General features: G+C 37.4%; 1 pseudogene across 1 annotated transcript in view; it reads left to right on the forward strand.

Moving 5' to 3' along the window:
• The first annotated feature begins 476 nt into the window (after nucleotides 1-476).
• Nucleotides 477-16,467, forward strand: part of LOC309620620 (putative P2Y purinoceptor 10) — a 73,054-nt pseudogene continuing 57,063 nt past the window's right edge. The window contains exon 1 of the transcript XR_014249894.1: nucleotides 477-1,404. The product of XR_014249894.1 is annotated as a putative P2Y purinoceptor 10 (transcript). The remainder of the gene's footprint in view (nucleotides 1,405-16,467) is intronic.

Below are 16,467 nucleotides of genomic sequence, written 5' to 3' on the forward strand. Positions count from 1 at the left end.
TATTTCTCTTCCACCCATGCCTAAAGTTACACAAACAACACATTCCCAATATGGTGTTAAGGATATAATATGTTAAAATTAGCATTTTCAAAGACAAATGTATGAAGAGGGCAATGCTTAACCCCCCACAAATGCCTCAGAAAGCTTTATGAGAGACATCGTTAAGCATATTCTTTCTGGTGACCTCCAAATATTCCATTTTGTTAACCCAATAAGGTTTTTCAAGATTCCCAAGGAAATTCTTATTATTACTACCCATTAACACTTGAAACAGACAATATGGAACAGCACAGCAAATGTTCTAAATACTTCAATATGGCTTAGAAACATTTAGCTCGTATAACCTGTCTAAAAATCGTATTTGACTCACATGCACTCATACATACACAGAGAAAGAAGAAAAAAGAAAGAAAGAAAGAAAGAAAGAAAGAAAGAAAGAAAGAAAGAAAGAAAGAAAGAAAGAAAGAAAGAGATGATAACAGAGTAAGATGAGTGTGTGCATATCAAGAAGTTCAGTGCGTTTTTGACACATTCTCTTTTCAAGCACAATAACAAAGACACATGAGCTTTATGTCATTAGTTAAAAACAGCAGCCATTGCATCTATGGGATCTAGTGATGTTTGGAAGTATAATATCTTCTGTAAGTTTAGCAAGTTATGGAATAGCCTGCTGATAGTATTCAGAGTATTACAAATGAATTCTCCCAAGAAGTAGACTTCTTGCAAGACTGTGAAGCAGGAAGAAGTCATTGGTAAGGAGCAAAACACATGAATAGACAATGGGGAATTACTGTAAAAAAACAATGTTTAATGTTCTCTGTTAAAAAATGATCAGCTTTTTAAAGATATTACAAGTTATTTTTACTTTATTTTTTAACAGCAAAGTAAAATTCTAACAGTTAAGCTGGATTTTTGCACTTTAAACTTTCAGAATAAACTGAGAAAACTATGGTAATACGTGGCAAATTAAAGTCAGATACTCTGTTCCTGATTGAAGTGTACAAATCATGGAAACTCTGAATTTATCAAAGCCAAAATTTCAATTTTCTTTGCCCACAGTATCCTCTAAGGGGAATGTTTTCCTAAACTGAGTGATGATGACTAACAGTTCTACCTCCCATTAGAGGTAAACGATTTTGTTTTTTTTCCTGTTTTACTGAATAAACTATGTTACTTCCTTTTGTAGCTGTACAAGCCTGCAGTTCTCTACAGGATATCTGGGTAAAAGGGTGAGATTCTTGGATTTCTTTTCATACATTAAAACATCTAACTTAAATATCTCTGTGAATTGAAATCGACAATGTGAATTTCTGCTGCTTCCATTGAAAATGTAATCCTGAATCTGCTAATATCTTCTGAAGTTCTGAAGGATATATTGTTATGAAGAATGGAGACTCCAGTGAGGTAATATCTATTTATAAGTTTAAGTGGTTAACATGTTCACTGAAACTGCTGCATGCTTTGTGTAAAGAAATGTGGCTGTCTAGATAGAAAGCTCCTTTCTCTGCAATATGCCATTGATATATAAACCAGGAGACCAGAGTTAAACACTGTTTCTAACAAATCTGTGTTAAAATTATAATAGTCATTGATTAAATGTATTTCTGTTAGTGTGAGCAGTGGGGGAAAAAACTTAAAATTTTAAATCCAGGGTTTTGTCAACCAAATTAAGCTGCATTCAAATGGTAAATACATTTAAATGCCTAAATCTTTTCATAAGATGAGATTTGACAGTTTCCTTTGATTAGGACATTTTTCATGCATGCCTTCTGGGGTCTGAAATGAGAACTTCAAATAGCACAAAAAGATTTTCATCCAGCCATAGAAGCTATCACAGCTGTCAAATCTCAGAGGGGCTGATTCTCAATTTACAATGAACATTTCCTTGGATGTATTTTTAATTTGAGAACATGGGAAATATTTCAGGAAGGGGCTCCAAGTGCTGTGCTGTCTTTGTTAGAAGGAATTCCTTCCATTTTCCTTATTTGAAATAATAAAACAGCCATTGCCCTTTAAAAAGTCTGCAAATTTCACACATGGAGTTTGATTCTTAAGTATGCAAGATTATTCAGAATAAGTAAAAATTATATAGGTCCTAGAGAAGTTAGTGCAAGTCACCTAAGATCTCCGTGAGATCTGGTAATACTGATACCTTCTGATATGAGCAAATCAGTGTATTTTTTATACACTGAATTCTCCCAGGTCAGAGTTGGAGATACTAAACTCCCTTTTAGTAAAAGATGCTTAATGGAGATTTTACAGTGAAATATCAGGATAAAGACTTTATTGTACTATTAGCTTTATTTTCCAGAAATGAAATGTAACTAACAGCTGTAGGCTACATAAACATGACTCACAGGATAGCACCATATGCATATTATGGTTGCCAAGTGGCACCATAAAGTAGGATATTGCAAACAGCTCTGCCTAATCTCTCTGACCACAAGTATAGGTGGGGTTTTCCTCCATGGAAGCAGTTCCAAAGTGGCTGAGACATGGGATAATGTATGAAATCCAGGCAGGCTAGGCGGCTGCAGGGCTTTGGGAACCTCCAAAAGAGCTGAGGTCAGCAGTGCTCCTTGGAATGATCTTCCCCAGGAATTGTGCTTTGGAGGGACTATGAAGAAAATATCTCCTCAGCAGACTTGAAAGCTCTGGGTTGAGTTTTTTCTTCCCAATCTTCTTCCTTTCCTCCACCTATCAAGCAAGTTGACTGAGAAGGAGGCTGGCTGTTTAACCAGCTTCTAAGACTGGGTGCTGGGGGTGGGGGGAAGAAATTAATCATCTCTGTATCCTTAATAGCAAAGTTTAGCCTAAATCTGGTGCTTAGTAGAACCTTACGGGGAGGGAGGGTTTGCTGTTGGCTGACTGCTGAGGTCTTGCTTTCTGCAGCTGTGAATGTGGGTGTCCTAGAAGACTAGAAATTATTCACTAGGACTAGAGACAGTTTTCCACTTGGTCAAAATTATTGCTTAAGATTGGAAAATAATACTTGCCCCTAATTTCTGGGGGTATTAAATGATGACATATTACTAGAATTAGACTTACAAATTGGCAACAAATTAAAAGTATTATTTTGAGATTGGGAGAAGGCACCCCCAACCTGATGTGTCTCCTAGCCCTACCCGTGTGTCTGCCTCCAACCAGAAATGCCCTTATTAGTAATCTATTTTCAGAGGTTACTTACTGTCTCTCTAAATTCTTATTTCTTGAAGATAAATGTTCCTGGGAGTGGTAAGAAGTCTAAGTGAATGAGTTTATGAGCTAGATTTATCAGTCAGCTGCTAGATTTTCTGAAACAAGAAAAGTTGGCACTTCAGAAGGTACTAGGTAATTGAAAAGAGGGCAATGGGAGCAAAAAGGGAGGTAATGCAGGGTAACGGAAAGGAAACTGACTTCACGTACCCTGCTTACTTATTAAGCAGAAGTGTTTAAGGCACATGTTCCATACCTAGCCAACAACTTATAATTATGAAAAATCCTGGGGTTAAATTTTCTTTCCTGACTTTAGAATACAACAATGATACTGCATCTCTGTAAATCAGAGATTGCAGAGTTGGTAGGAACTTACAATAAGATTTCCTGACTGTCTTGCCTGAGAGCTGGCTCTGATGAGAGATTCAATTCAATGGCTTCAGAATGAGCACATTTGGTTTTTGTTTTTTGTTTTTGTTTTTTTCCAGAGAGGCTTCTGAAGGATTTGTAATTATACTTGCCAAAACCAGATAGTGATTTGTATGTCAAACAAAACCAAGCAGAAACATATTTCATAATTGTGGATCAACATTTATGACAAATAATAGCATGGGAAGCCACGATTTGGTAGATCATAACACGATTCCTCCAAAATGTGTTATACATGAAAAACCTGAGATAAGTCCTTTCTGATTGGTTTCTTCATGGAGCCAGCCAATTAGGCTTCAATGCATATCAGGAGGAAGGCTTTTTTTCTCACTTTTTTTTTGAAATATTTTTAGACCCACAAGAAGTTATAAAAAAATAGTATAGAGCATCCCCATATACCCTTCACCCGGATTTCCACAATGATAAAATCTTTAAAAAACTGTAGTACATTATCAAAACCAGGAAACTGATATTGATATAATACTATTAACTAGACTGTAGACCTTATTTAGATTCTGTCAGTTTTTACATGTACTCATTTGTATGTGTTTGTATGTATAATTCTATAAAATTTTATCATATGTGTATATTTGTGTAACCACAACCACAGTCAAGATTCATAAGTGTTCCATCATCCACAACAACAAAAAATACATTTGTGCTACAACTTTACAACACAAATTCCTCCCATCCCTAACACTCTGGCAACTACTGATATTTCTCCATCTCTATAATTCTATCATTTTGAGGATGTTATACAAATGTAACCATTTCAGACTGGCTTTTTTCACTTAGGAAACAGTCCTTGAGACCTATGCAAGTTATTGTATGTATCATTAGTTGCTTCATTTTTATTGCTAAATACTATTAGAATGTATGTATATACCACAGGAAGCTTATCCATTCATCCACTGAAGGGTATTTGGGTTGTTTCCATCTTTAGAATATTACAAATAAAGCTTCTATGAAAATTCATATACAAGTTTTTGTGTGGACATGTCTTTTTAAAAATATCTTTATTGGAGTATAATTGCTTTACAATGTCGTGCTAGTTTCTGCTGTACAACAATGTGAAACAGCTATATGTATACATATATCCCCATATCCCCTCCCTCTTGAGCCTCTCTCCCACCTTCCCTATTCCACCTCTCTAGGTCAGCACAAAGCATCGAGCTGATCTCCCTGTGCTACACAGCAGCTTCCCACTAGCCATACATTTTACATTTGGTAGTGTATATATGTCAGTGCTACTCTGTCACTTCATCCCAGCTTCCCCTTTCCCCCCTGTGTCTTCAAGTACATTCTCTATGTCTGTGCCTTTATTCCTGTGCTGCTACTAGGTTCACCAGTACTGTATTTTTAGATTCCATGTATGTGCGATAGCATTTGGTATTTGTTTTTCTCTTTCTGACTTACTTCACTCTGTATGACAGACTCTAGGTCCATCTACCTCATTACAAATAACTCAGTTTCATTCCTTTTTATGGCTGAGTAATATTCCATTGTATATATATGTGGCACATCTTCTTTATCCATTCATCTGTTGATGGACATTTAGGTTGCTTCCATGTCCTGGATATTGTAAATAATGCTGCAATGAACATTGTGGTACATGCATGTTTTTGAATTATGGTTTTCTCAGGGTATATACCCAGTAGTGGGATTGCTGGGTCATATGGTAGTTCTATTTTTAGTTTTTTAAGGAACCTCCATACTGTTCTCCATAGTGGCTGTATCAATTTATATTCCCACCAACAGTGTAGGAGAGTTCCCTTTTCTTGTGGACATGTCTTGATTTCTCTTCAATATTTACTTAAATACCAGAGTGGAATTTCTAGGTTATATAGTAAGTGCATGCTTAGTTTTGCAAAAAACTGTCAAAATGTTTTCCAGTTAGTTGTACCATTTACCATTTCTAACAGCAGCACATTTGAGATCCAGTTCTTAATCCTAGTCAGTACTTGCTATTGTCAGCATTTTTTATTTTATACATTCTAATAGGTATATCATGATATCTCATTGGGGTTCTAAATCACATTTTTCTAATGACTAGTGATGTTGAATATCTTTTCATGTGCTTTTCAGGATATTGGCTATTCATGTCCTTTGTCAATTTTTCTTGTTTTTAAATTGAAGTATAATTGACATACAATATTATGTTAGTTTCATGTATACAACATAGTGATTTGGTAATCAAATACATTACAAAATGATCACCACAATAACTAGTAACCATCGATAACCATACAGAATTATTAAAGTATTATTGACTATATTTATTATGCTATATATTATATCCCTGTGACTTATTTTATAACAGGAAGTTTGTACCCCTTAATGCCTATTTTGCCCAACCCCACATCCACTCCTTTCTGGCAACCACCAATTTTTCTCTGTATCTATATGTCTGTTTCTGTTTTGTTGTGTTTGTTCATTTGTTTTGTTTTTTAGAATCCATATATAGGTGATATCATATAGCACTTGTTTTTCTCTGTCTGACTTATTTCATTTAGCATAATATGCTCTAGGATGATCCAGGCGTCACATATGGAAGATTTCATTCTTTTTTATGGCTGAGTAATATGTGATATATATATATCAAATCTTACTTACCTATTCATATATTTTTTATTTTAACATCTTTATTGGAGTATAATTGCTTTACAATGGTTTGTTAGTTTCTGCTCTATAACAAAGTGAATCAGCTATACGTAAACCTATATCCCCATATCTCCTCCCTCTTGCATCTCCTTCCCACCCTCCCTATACCACCCCTCTAGGTGGACACAAAGCACCGAGCTGATCTCCCTGTGCTATGTGGCTGTTTCCCACTAGCTATCTATTTTACATTTGGTAGTGTATATATGTCCATGCCACTCTCTCACTTCGTCCCAACTTCCCCTTCCCCTTCCCCATGTCCTCAAGTCCATTCTCTACATCTGCGTCTTTATTCCTGTCCTGCCCCTGGGTTATTCAGAACCATTTTTATTTTAGATTCCATATGTATGTGTTAGCATACGATATTTGTATTTCTCTTAAATCTCCACAATTTATTCATATCTTGATGGACATTTAGGATGCTTCCATATCTTGGCAATTGTAAATAATGCTGCAGTGAACATAGGGGTACCTATATCTTTTTAAAAATTTATTCATTTATTTATTTTCGGGTGCACTGGGTCTTCGTTGCTGCATGCGGGCTTTCTATAGTTGCAGTGCGTGGGGGCTACTCTGTTGTGGTGGGCAGGCTTCTCATTGCAGTGGCATCTTTTGTTGCGGAGCATGGCCTCTAGGCACGTGGGCTTCAGTGGTTGCAGCATGCAGGCTCAGTAGCTGTGGCTCTTGGGCTCTAAAGTGCAGGCTCAGTAGTTGTGGCACACGGTATTAGCTGCTCCGTGGCATGTGGGATCTTCCCGGACCAGGGCTCAAACCCGTGTCCCCTGCATTGGCAGGAGGATTATTAACCACCACAATACCAGGGAAGTCCAGGGGTGCATATATATCTTTTTGAACAAGTGTTCTTGTTTTCTTAAGGTAAGTACCCAGAAGGGGAATTGCTGGATTGTTTGGTAGTTCTATTTTTAATATTTTGGGGATCCTATACTTTTTTCCATAGTGACTGCACCAACTTATATTCCCACCAATACTGCACTAGGGTTCTCTTTTCTCCACATCCTCACCAACACTTCTTAATTGTTGTCTTTTTGATGATAGCCACTCTGACAGGTGTTAGGTCGTATCTCATTGTGGTTTTGATTTGCATTTCCCTGATGGTTAGTGATGTTGAGCATCTTTTCAAGTGTCTGTTGGCCATTGGTATGCCTTCTTTAGAAAAATATCTATTCAGGTCCTCTGCTCATTTTTTAATTAGATTGCATTTTTTGATGTTGTGTTATATGATTTCTTTATATATTTTGGATATTAACCCCCCATGAGATATATAATTTGCAAATATATTCCCCCATTTAATAGGTTGCTTTTTTATTTTGTTGATGGTTTCCTTTGCTGTGCAAAAGTTTTTTTAGTTTGGTACAGTTCCAGTTAAAAAAAAATAATTTAGTTTTGTTGCCCTTGCCTAAGAAGACAGATCCAAAGAAATATTATTAAGACTAATAAAAAATATCATACTTCCCATGTTTTCTTCTAGGGGTTTTATGGCTTCTGGTCTTACATTTAAGTCTTTAATTCACTTTGAGTTTATTTTTGTATATGGTGTAAGAAAATGGTCCAGTTACATTCTTTTACATGTAGCTGTCTAGTTTCCCAGCACCATTTATTAAAGAGGCTGTTTTTCCCATTGAATATTCTTACCTCCTTTATTGAAAATTAATTGAGCACATAAGAATGGGCTTACTTTGTGGCTTTTTATTCTGTTCCATTGATCTATCTTTCTGATTTTCTGCCAGTATGATACTGTTTTGATTACTATAGCTTTGTAGTGTAGTTTGAAAACAGGAACATGAAACCTCCGCTTCTGTTCTTCTTTCTCAAGATTTCTTTGCCTATTCAGGGTCTTCTGTGGTTCCATACAAATTTTAAGATAATTTGTTCTAGTTATTTGAAAAATGCCATTGGTGTTTTGATAGGGATTGCATTGAATCTGTAGATTGCCTTGGGTAGTATGGATAATTTAACAAAACTAATTCTCCTAATCAATGAGCATGTAATATCATTCCATTTATTTGTGTCCTCAGTTTCCTTCATTAATGACTTATAGTTCTCAGAGTACAGGTCTTCCACTTCCTTGGTTAAATTTTATCCTAGGTATTCTAATATTTTTTTAACATCTTTATTGGAGTATAACTGGTTTACAATGGTGTGTTAGTTTCTGCTTTATAACAAAGTGAATCAGTTATACATATATATATATGTTCTCATATCTCTTCCCTCTTGCGTCTCCCTCTCTCCCACCCTCCCTATCCCACCCCTCTAGGTGGTCACAAAGCACCGAGCTGATCTCCCTGTGCTATGCGACTGCTTCCCTCTAGCTATCTATTTTACATTTGGTAGTGTATACATGTCCATGCCACTCTCTCACCCTGTCACGTCTTACCCCACCCCCTCCCCATATCCTCAAGTCCATTCTCTAGTAAGTCTGTGTCTTTATTCCCTTCTTACCACTAGGTTCTTCATGACCATTTTTTCCCCTTAGATTCCATATATATGTGTTAGCATACTGTATTTGTTTTTCTCTTTCTGACTTACTTCACTCTGTATGACAGACTCTAACTCCATCCACCTCACTACAAATACCTCCATTTCGTTTCTTTTTATGGCTGAGTAATATTCCATTGTATATATGTGCCACATCTTCTTTATCCATTCATCTGTTGATGGACACTTAGGTTGCTTCCATGTCCTGGATATTGTAAACGTTGTTGCAATGAACATTGTGGTACATGACTCTTCTTGAATTATGGTTTTCTCAGGGTATATGCCCAGTAGTGGGATTGCTGGGTCGTATGGTAGTTCTATTTGTAGTTTTTTAAGGAACCTCCATACTGTTCTCCATAGTGGCTGTATCAATTTACATTCCCACCAACAGTGCAGGAGTGTTCCCTTTTCTCCACACCCTCTCCAACATTTATTGTTTCTAGATTTTTTGATGATGGCCATTCTGACCGGTGTGAGATGATATCTCATTGTAGTTTTGATTTGCATTTCTCTAATGATTAATGATGGTGAGCATTCTTTCATGTGTCTGTAGGCCATCTGTATATCTTCTTTGGAGAAATGTCTATTTAGGTCTTCTGCCCATTTTTGGATTGGGTTGTTTGTTTTTTTGTTATTGAGCTGCATGAGCTGATTGTAAATCTTGGAGATTAATCCTTTGTCAGTTGCTTCATTTGCAAATATTTTCTCCCATTCTGAGGGTTGTCTTTTGGTCTTGTTTATGGTTTCCTTTGCTGTGCAAATGCTTTTAAGTTTCATTAGGTCCCATTTGTTTATTTGTGTTTTTATTTCCATTTCTCTAGGAGTTGGGTCAAAAAGGATCTTGCTGTGATTTATGTCATAGAGTGTTCTGCCTATGTTTTCCTCTAAGAGTTTGATAGTGTCTGGCCTTACATTTAGGTCTTTAATCCATTTTGAGTTTATTTTTGTGTATGGTGTTAGGGAGTGTTCTAATTTCATACTTTTACATGTACCTGTCCAGTTTTCCCAGGATCACTTATTGAAGAGGCTGTCTTTTCTCCACTGTATATGCTTGCATCCTTTATCAAAGATAAGGTGACCATATGTTCGTGGGTTTATCTTGGGGCTTTGTATCCTGTTCCATTGATCTATGTTTCTGTTTTTGTGTCAGTACCAAACTGTCTTGATTACTGTAGCTTTGTAATATAGTCTGAAGTCAGGGAGCCGGATTCCTCCAGCTCCATTTTTTGTTCTCAAGATTGCTTTGGCTATTCGAGGTCTTTTGTGTTTCCATACAAATTGTGAATTTTTTTGTTCTAGTTCTGTGAAAGATGCCAGTGGTAGTTTGATAGGGATTGCATTAAATCTGTAGATTGCTTTAGGTAGTAGAGTCATTTTCACAATGTTGATTCTTCCAATCCAGGAACGTGGTATATCTCTCCATCTATTTGTATCATCTTTAATTTCTTTCATCAGTGTCCTATAATTTTCTGCATATAGGTCTTTTGTCTCCTTAGGTAGGTTTATTCCTAGATATTTTATTCTTTTTGTTGCAATGGTAAACGGGAGTGTTTTCTTAATTTTACTTTCAGATTTTTCATCATTAGTGTATAGGAATGCAAAAGATTTCCGTGCATTAATTTTGTATCCTGCTACTTTATCAAATTCATTGATTAGCTCTAGTAGTTTTCTAGTAGCATCCTTAGGATTCTCTATGTATAGTATCATGTCATCTGCAAAGAGTGACAACTTTACTTCTTCTTTTCCAATTTGGATTCCTTATATTTCCTTTTCTTCTCTGATTGCTGTTGCTAACACTTCCAAAACTATGTTGAATAATAGTGGTGAGAGTGGGCAACCTTGTCTTGTTCCTGATCTTAGTGGAAATGGTTTCAGTTTTTCACCATTGAGGACAATGTTGGCTGTGGGTTTGTCATATATGGCCTTTATTATGTTGAGGAAAGTTCCCTCTATGCTTACTTTCTGCAGGGCTTTGATCATAAATGGGTGTTGAATTTATCGAAAAATTTCTCTGCATCTATTGAGACGATCATTTGGTTTTTCTTCTTCAGTTTGTTAATATGATGTATCACGTTGGTTGATTTGCGTATATTGAAGAATCCTTGCATTCCTGGAATAAACCCCACTTGATCATGGTGTATGATCCTTTTAATGTGCTGTTGGATTCTATTTGCTAGTATTTTGTTGAGGATTTTTGCATCTATGTTCATCAGTGATATTGGCCTGTAGTTTTCTTTCTTTGCGACATCTTTGTCTGGTTTTGGTATCAGGGTGATGGTGGCCTCGTAGAATGAGTTTGGGAGTGTTCCTCCCTCTGCAATATTTTGGAAGAGTTTGAGAAGGATAGGTGTTAGCTCTTCTCTAAATGTTTGATCGAATTCGCCTGTGAAGCCATCTGGTCCTGGGCTTTTGTTTGTTGGAAGATTTTCAATCACAGTTTCAATTTCAGTGCTTGTGATTGGTCTGTTCATATTTTCTATTTCTTCCTGGTTCAGTCTCGGAAGGTTGTGCATTTCTAAGAATCTGTCCATTTCTTCCAGGTTGTCCATTTTATTGGCACAGTGTTGCTTGTAGTAATCTCTCATGATCCTTTGTATTTCTGCAGTGTCAGTAGTTCCTTCTCCTTTTTTGTTTGTAATTCTATTGATTTGAGTCTTCTCCCTTTTTCTCTTGATGAGTCTGGCTAATGGTTTGTCATTTTTGTTTCTCTTCTCAAAGAACCAGCTTTTAGTTTTATTGATCTTTGCTATCGTTTCCTTCATTTCTTTTTCATTTATTTCTGATCTGGTCTTTATGATTTCTTTCCTTTTGCTAACTTTGGGCGTTTTTTCTTCTTCTTTCTCTAATTGCTTTAGGTGCAAGGTTAGGCTGTTTATTTGAGATGTTTCCTGTTTTTTAAGGTAGGATTGTATTGCTATAAACTTCCCTCTTAGAACTGCTTTTGCTTCATCCCATAGGTTTTGGGTCATAGTGTTTTCATTGTCATTTGTTTCTAGGTATTATTTGATTTCCTCTTTGATTTCTTCAGTGATTAAATACTGTATTGTTTAGTCTCCATGTATTTGTATTTTTTACAGATCTTTTCCTGTAATTGATATCTTGTCTCATAGTGTTGTGGTCAGAAAAGTTAATTGATACGATTTCAATTTTTTTAAATTTACCAAGGCTTGACTTGTGACCCAAGATATGATCTATCCTGGAGAATGTTCCATGAGCACTTGAGAAAAATGTGGATTCTGTTGTTTTTGGATGGAATGTCCTATAAATATCAATTAAGTCCATCTTGTTTAATGCATCATTTAAAGCTTGTGTTTCCTTATTTGTTTTCATTTGGATGATCTGTCCATTGGTGAAAGTGGGGTGTTAAAGTCCCCTACTATGATTGTGTTACTGTCGATTTCCCCTTTTATGGCTGTTAGTATTTGCCTTATGTATTGAGGTGCTCCTATGTTAGGTGCATAAATATATACTGTTGTTATATCTTCTTCTTGGATCGATCCCTTGATCATTATGTAGTGTCCTTCTTTGTCTCTTGTTGTAGTCTTTATTTTAAAGTCTCTTTTGTCTGATATGAGAATTGCTACTCCAGCTTTCTTTTGATTTCCATTTGCATGGAATAACTTTTTCCATCCCCTCACTTTCAGTCTGTATGTGCCTTTAGGTCTGAAATGGGTCTCTTGTAGACAGCATATATATGGGTCTTGTTTTTGTATCCATTCAGCCAGTCTGTGTCTTTTGGTGGGAGCATCTAATCCATTTACATTTAACGTAATTATCAATATGTATGTTCCTATTCCCATTTTCTTAATTGTTTTGGGTTTGTTATTGTACGTCTTTTCCTTCTCTTGTGTTTCTTGCTTAGAGAAGTTCCTTTAGCATTTGTTGTAAAGCTTGTTTGGTGGTGCTGATCTCTCTCAGCTTTTGCTTGTCTGTAAAGGTTTTAATTTCTCCATCAAATCTGAATGAGATCCTTGCTGGGTAGAGTAATCTTGGTTGTAGGTTTTTGTCCTTCATCATTTTATATATGTCCTTCCATTCCCTTCTGGCTTGCAGAATTTCTGCTGAAAGATCAGCTGTTAACCTTATGGGGATTATTTGTTGTTTGTGTGTTATTTGTTGTTTTCCCCTTGCTGCTTTTCATATCTTTTCTTTGTATTTAATTTTTGATAGTTTGATTTATATGTGTCTTGGCGTGTTTCTCCTGGGATTTATCCTGTATGGAACTCTCTGTGCTTCCAGGACTAGAATAACTATTTCCTTTCCCATATTAGGGAAGTTTTCAACTATAACTCTTCAAATATTTTCTCAGTCCCTTTCTTTTTCTCTTCTTCTTCTGGGACCCCTCTAATTCGAATGTTGGTGTGTTTAATGTTGTCTCAGAGGTCTCTGAGACTGTCCTCAGTTCTTTTCATTCTTTTTTCTTTATTCTGCTCTGCAGTAGTTATTTCCACTATTTTATCTTCCAGGTCACTTATCCGTTCTTCTGCCTCAGTTATTCTGCTATTGATCCCTTCTATATTGTTTTTAATTTCATTTATTGTGTTGTTCATCATTGCTTGGTTCCTCTTTAGTTCTGCTAGGTGTTTGTTAAATGTTTCTTGCATTTTCTCCATTGTATTTCCAAGATTTTGGATCATCTTTACTAACATTATTCTGCTTTCTTTTTCAGGTAGACTGCCTGTTTCTTCTTCATTTGTTAGGTCTGGTGGCTTTTTACCTTGCTCCTTCATCTGCTGTGTGTTTTTCTGTCTTCTCATTTTGCTTATCTTACCATGTTTGGGGTCTCCTTTTTGCAGGCTGCAGATTCGTAGTTCCTGTTGTTTTTGGTGTCTGTCCCCAGTGGCTAAAGTTGTTTCAGTGGGTTGTGTAGGCTTCCTGGTGGAGGGAACTAGTGCCTGTGTTCTGGTGGATGAGGCTGGATCTTTTCTTTCTGTTGGGCAGGTCCACGTCTGGTGGTGTGTTTTGGGGTGTCTGTGGCATTATTGTGATTTTAGGCAGCCTCTCTTCTAATGGATGGGTCTCTGTTCCTGTCTTACTGGCTGTTTGGCATAGTGTGTCCAGCACTATAGCTTGCTGATCATTGAGTAAAGCTGGGTCTTGGTGTTTAGTTGGAGATCTCTGGGAGATTTTTGCCATTTGATATTACGTGGAGCTGGGAGGTCTCTTGTGGACCAGTGTCCTGAAGTTGGCTCTCCCACCTCAGAGGCACAGCACTGACTCCTGGCTGGAGCACCAAGAGCCTTTCATCCACATGGCTCAGAATAAAAGGGAGAAAAAAATAGAAAGAAAGAAAGAAAGAGGATAAAATAAAATAAAATAAAACAAAGTAAGATAAAATAAAAGTTATTAAAATAAAAAAATAATTATTAAATAAAATTGTTTTTAAAGTAAATATATATATATATATATATATATATATATATATATATATATATATATATATATATATATATAAACGGATAGACAGAACCCTAGGACAAATGGTGAAAGCAAAGCTATACTGACAAAATCTCATACAGAAACATACACGTACACACAAAAAGAGGAAAAGGGGAAAAAATAATATATCTTGCTCCTGAAGTCCACCTCCTCAATTTGGGATGATTCGTTGTCTGTTCAGGTATTCAACAGATGCAGGGTACATCAAGTTGATTGTGGAGCTTTAATCCACTGCTTTTGAGGCTGCTGGGAGAAATTTCCCTTTCTCTTCTTTGTTCACACAGCTCCCGGGGTTCAGCTTTGGATTTGGCCCCGCCTCTGCATGTAGGTCACCTGAGGGCATCTGTGCTTCGCTCAGACAGGACGGGGTTAAAGGAGTAGCTGATTTGGTGGCTCTGGCTCACTCAGGACAGGAGGGAGGGAGGGTTAGAGATGCGGGGAGAGCCTGCAGCGGCAGAGGCTGGCATGGCGTGGCACCAGCCTGAGGAGTGCTGTGTGTTCTCCTGGGGAAGTTGTCCCTGGATCACGGGACCCTGGCAGTGGCGGGCTGCACAGGCTCCCGGGAGAGGAGGTGTGGATAGTGACCTGTGCTCGCACATAGGCTTCTTGGTGGCTGCAGCAGCAGCCTTAGCATCTTATGCCCATCTCTGGCATCCACGCTGATAGCCGCAGCTCATGCCCATCTCTGGAGCTCATTTAGGTGGGGCTCTGAATCCCCTCTCCTCACGCACCAGGAAACAAAGAGGGAAGAAAAAGTCTCTTGCCTCTTTGGCAGCTCCAGACTTTTCCCCAGACTCTCTCCCAGCTAGCCGTGGCGCACTAGCCCCTTCAGGCTGTGTTCACTCCAACAACCGCAGTCCTCTCCCTGTGATCCGACCAAAGCCCGAGCCTCTGCTCCCAGTCCTCGCCCGCTCCGGCAGGTGAGCAGACAAGCCTCTCGGGCTGGTGAGTGCTGGTCGGCACCCATCCTCTGTGTGGGAATCTCTCCGCTTTGCCCTCCGCACCCCTGTGGCTGCGCTCTCCTCTGTGGCTCTGAAGCTTCCCCCCTCCGCCACCCGCTGTGTCTGCCCGAGAAGGGACTTCCTAGTGTGTGGAAACCTTTCCTCCTTCACAGCTCCCTCCCACTGGTGCAGGTCCTGTCCCTATTCTTTTGTCTCTGTTTTTTCTTTTCTCTTTTGCCCTACCCAGGTACGTGGGGCGTTTCTTTCCTTTTGGGAGGTCTGAGGTCTTCTGCCAGCGTTCAGTTGGTGTTCTATAGGAGCAGTTCCACGTGTAGCTGTATTTCTGATGTATCTGTGGGGAGGAAGGTGATCTCCACATCTTACTCTTCTGCCATCTTCTCCTAAAGACGTTTTTATTGATTGAATCTGGTCCACCCAGATTACTTAAAATTATATCCCTTAATTAATGTTAACGGATTATGGATTTTTATCAGCTCTACAAAATAACATCACAACAACACTTACATTAATATGTGATTGAATAACTGGGCCTTGTAGCCTAGCTAACTTGACATATAAAAAAAGACTATCACAGCTATCAACTTTATTCTTTTCCATGTGAATGTCTTATTGTCCTAGCACCATTGGTTGAAAAGACTCTTCCTTTCCCCTTGTCCTTTCTTGTCACTCTTGTTGAAAACCAACTGACCATAAATGTAAGGGCTTATTTCTGGATTTTTAACTATATTCTATTGATTTATATGTCTGTCATAATGATAGCACCACAGCCACTTGATGACTGTATATTTGTAGTAAGTTTTGAAATCAAGAAATGTGAGTCCTCCAATTTTGTTCTTCTACTCCAAGTGTGGTTTGGTATTTTGCGTTCTTTGCATTTCCATTTCCATTTAAGATAAGCTTGTCAAGTTCTACCAATAAGATAGCTGAGGTTTGGCTAGGCATTGCATTTAATCTATAGATTGATTGATAGTATTGCCATCTTAGCAACATTATGTATTCCAATTTATAGGCATAGTACTCATTCCATTTATTCTCGTTTTCCTTTAATTTCTTTCAACAATGTTTAGTCTTTCCTTTGTACATGTTTTGCAATTCTATGATTAAATTTATTCTAAGTATTTTATTCTTTTTGATACTATTGTAGATAGTATTTCTTTTTAACTTCATTCTTAGACTATTTATTGTTAGTGTATAGAAATATGATACATTCTTAAAATATTCAACTGTATTCTGCAAGCTTGCTGAATTTTTTCATTACTTCAAAAATATTTTTAGTGGATTATTTAGG

The sequence above is a fragment of the Balaenoptera borealis genome (assembly GCF_965194805.1).
Source record: "Balaenoptera borealis genome assembly, chromosome: X".
Taxonomy (NCBI): Eukaryota; Metazoa; Chordata; class Mammalia; order Artiodactyla; family Balaenopteridae; genus Balaenoptera; species Balaenoptera borealis.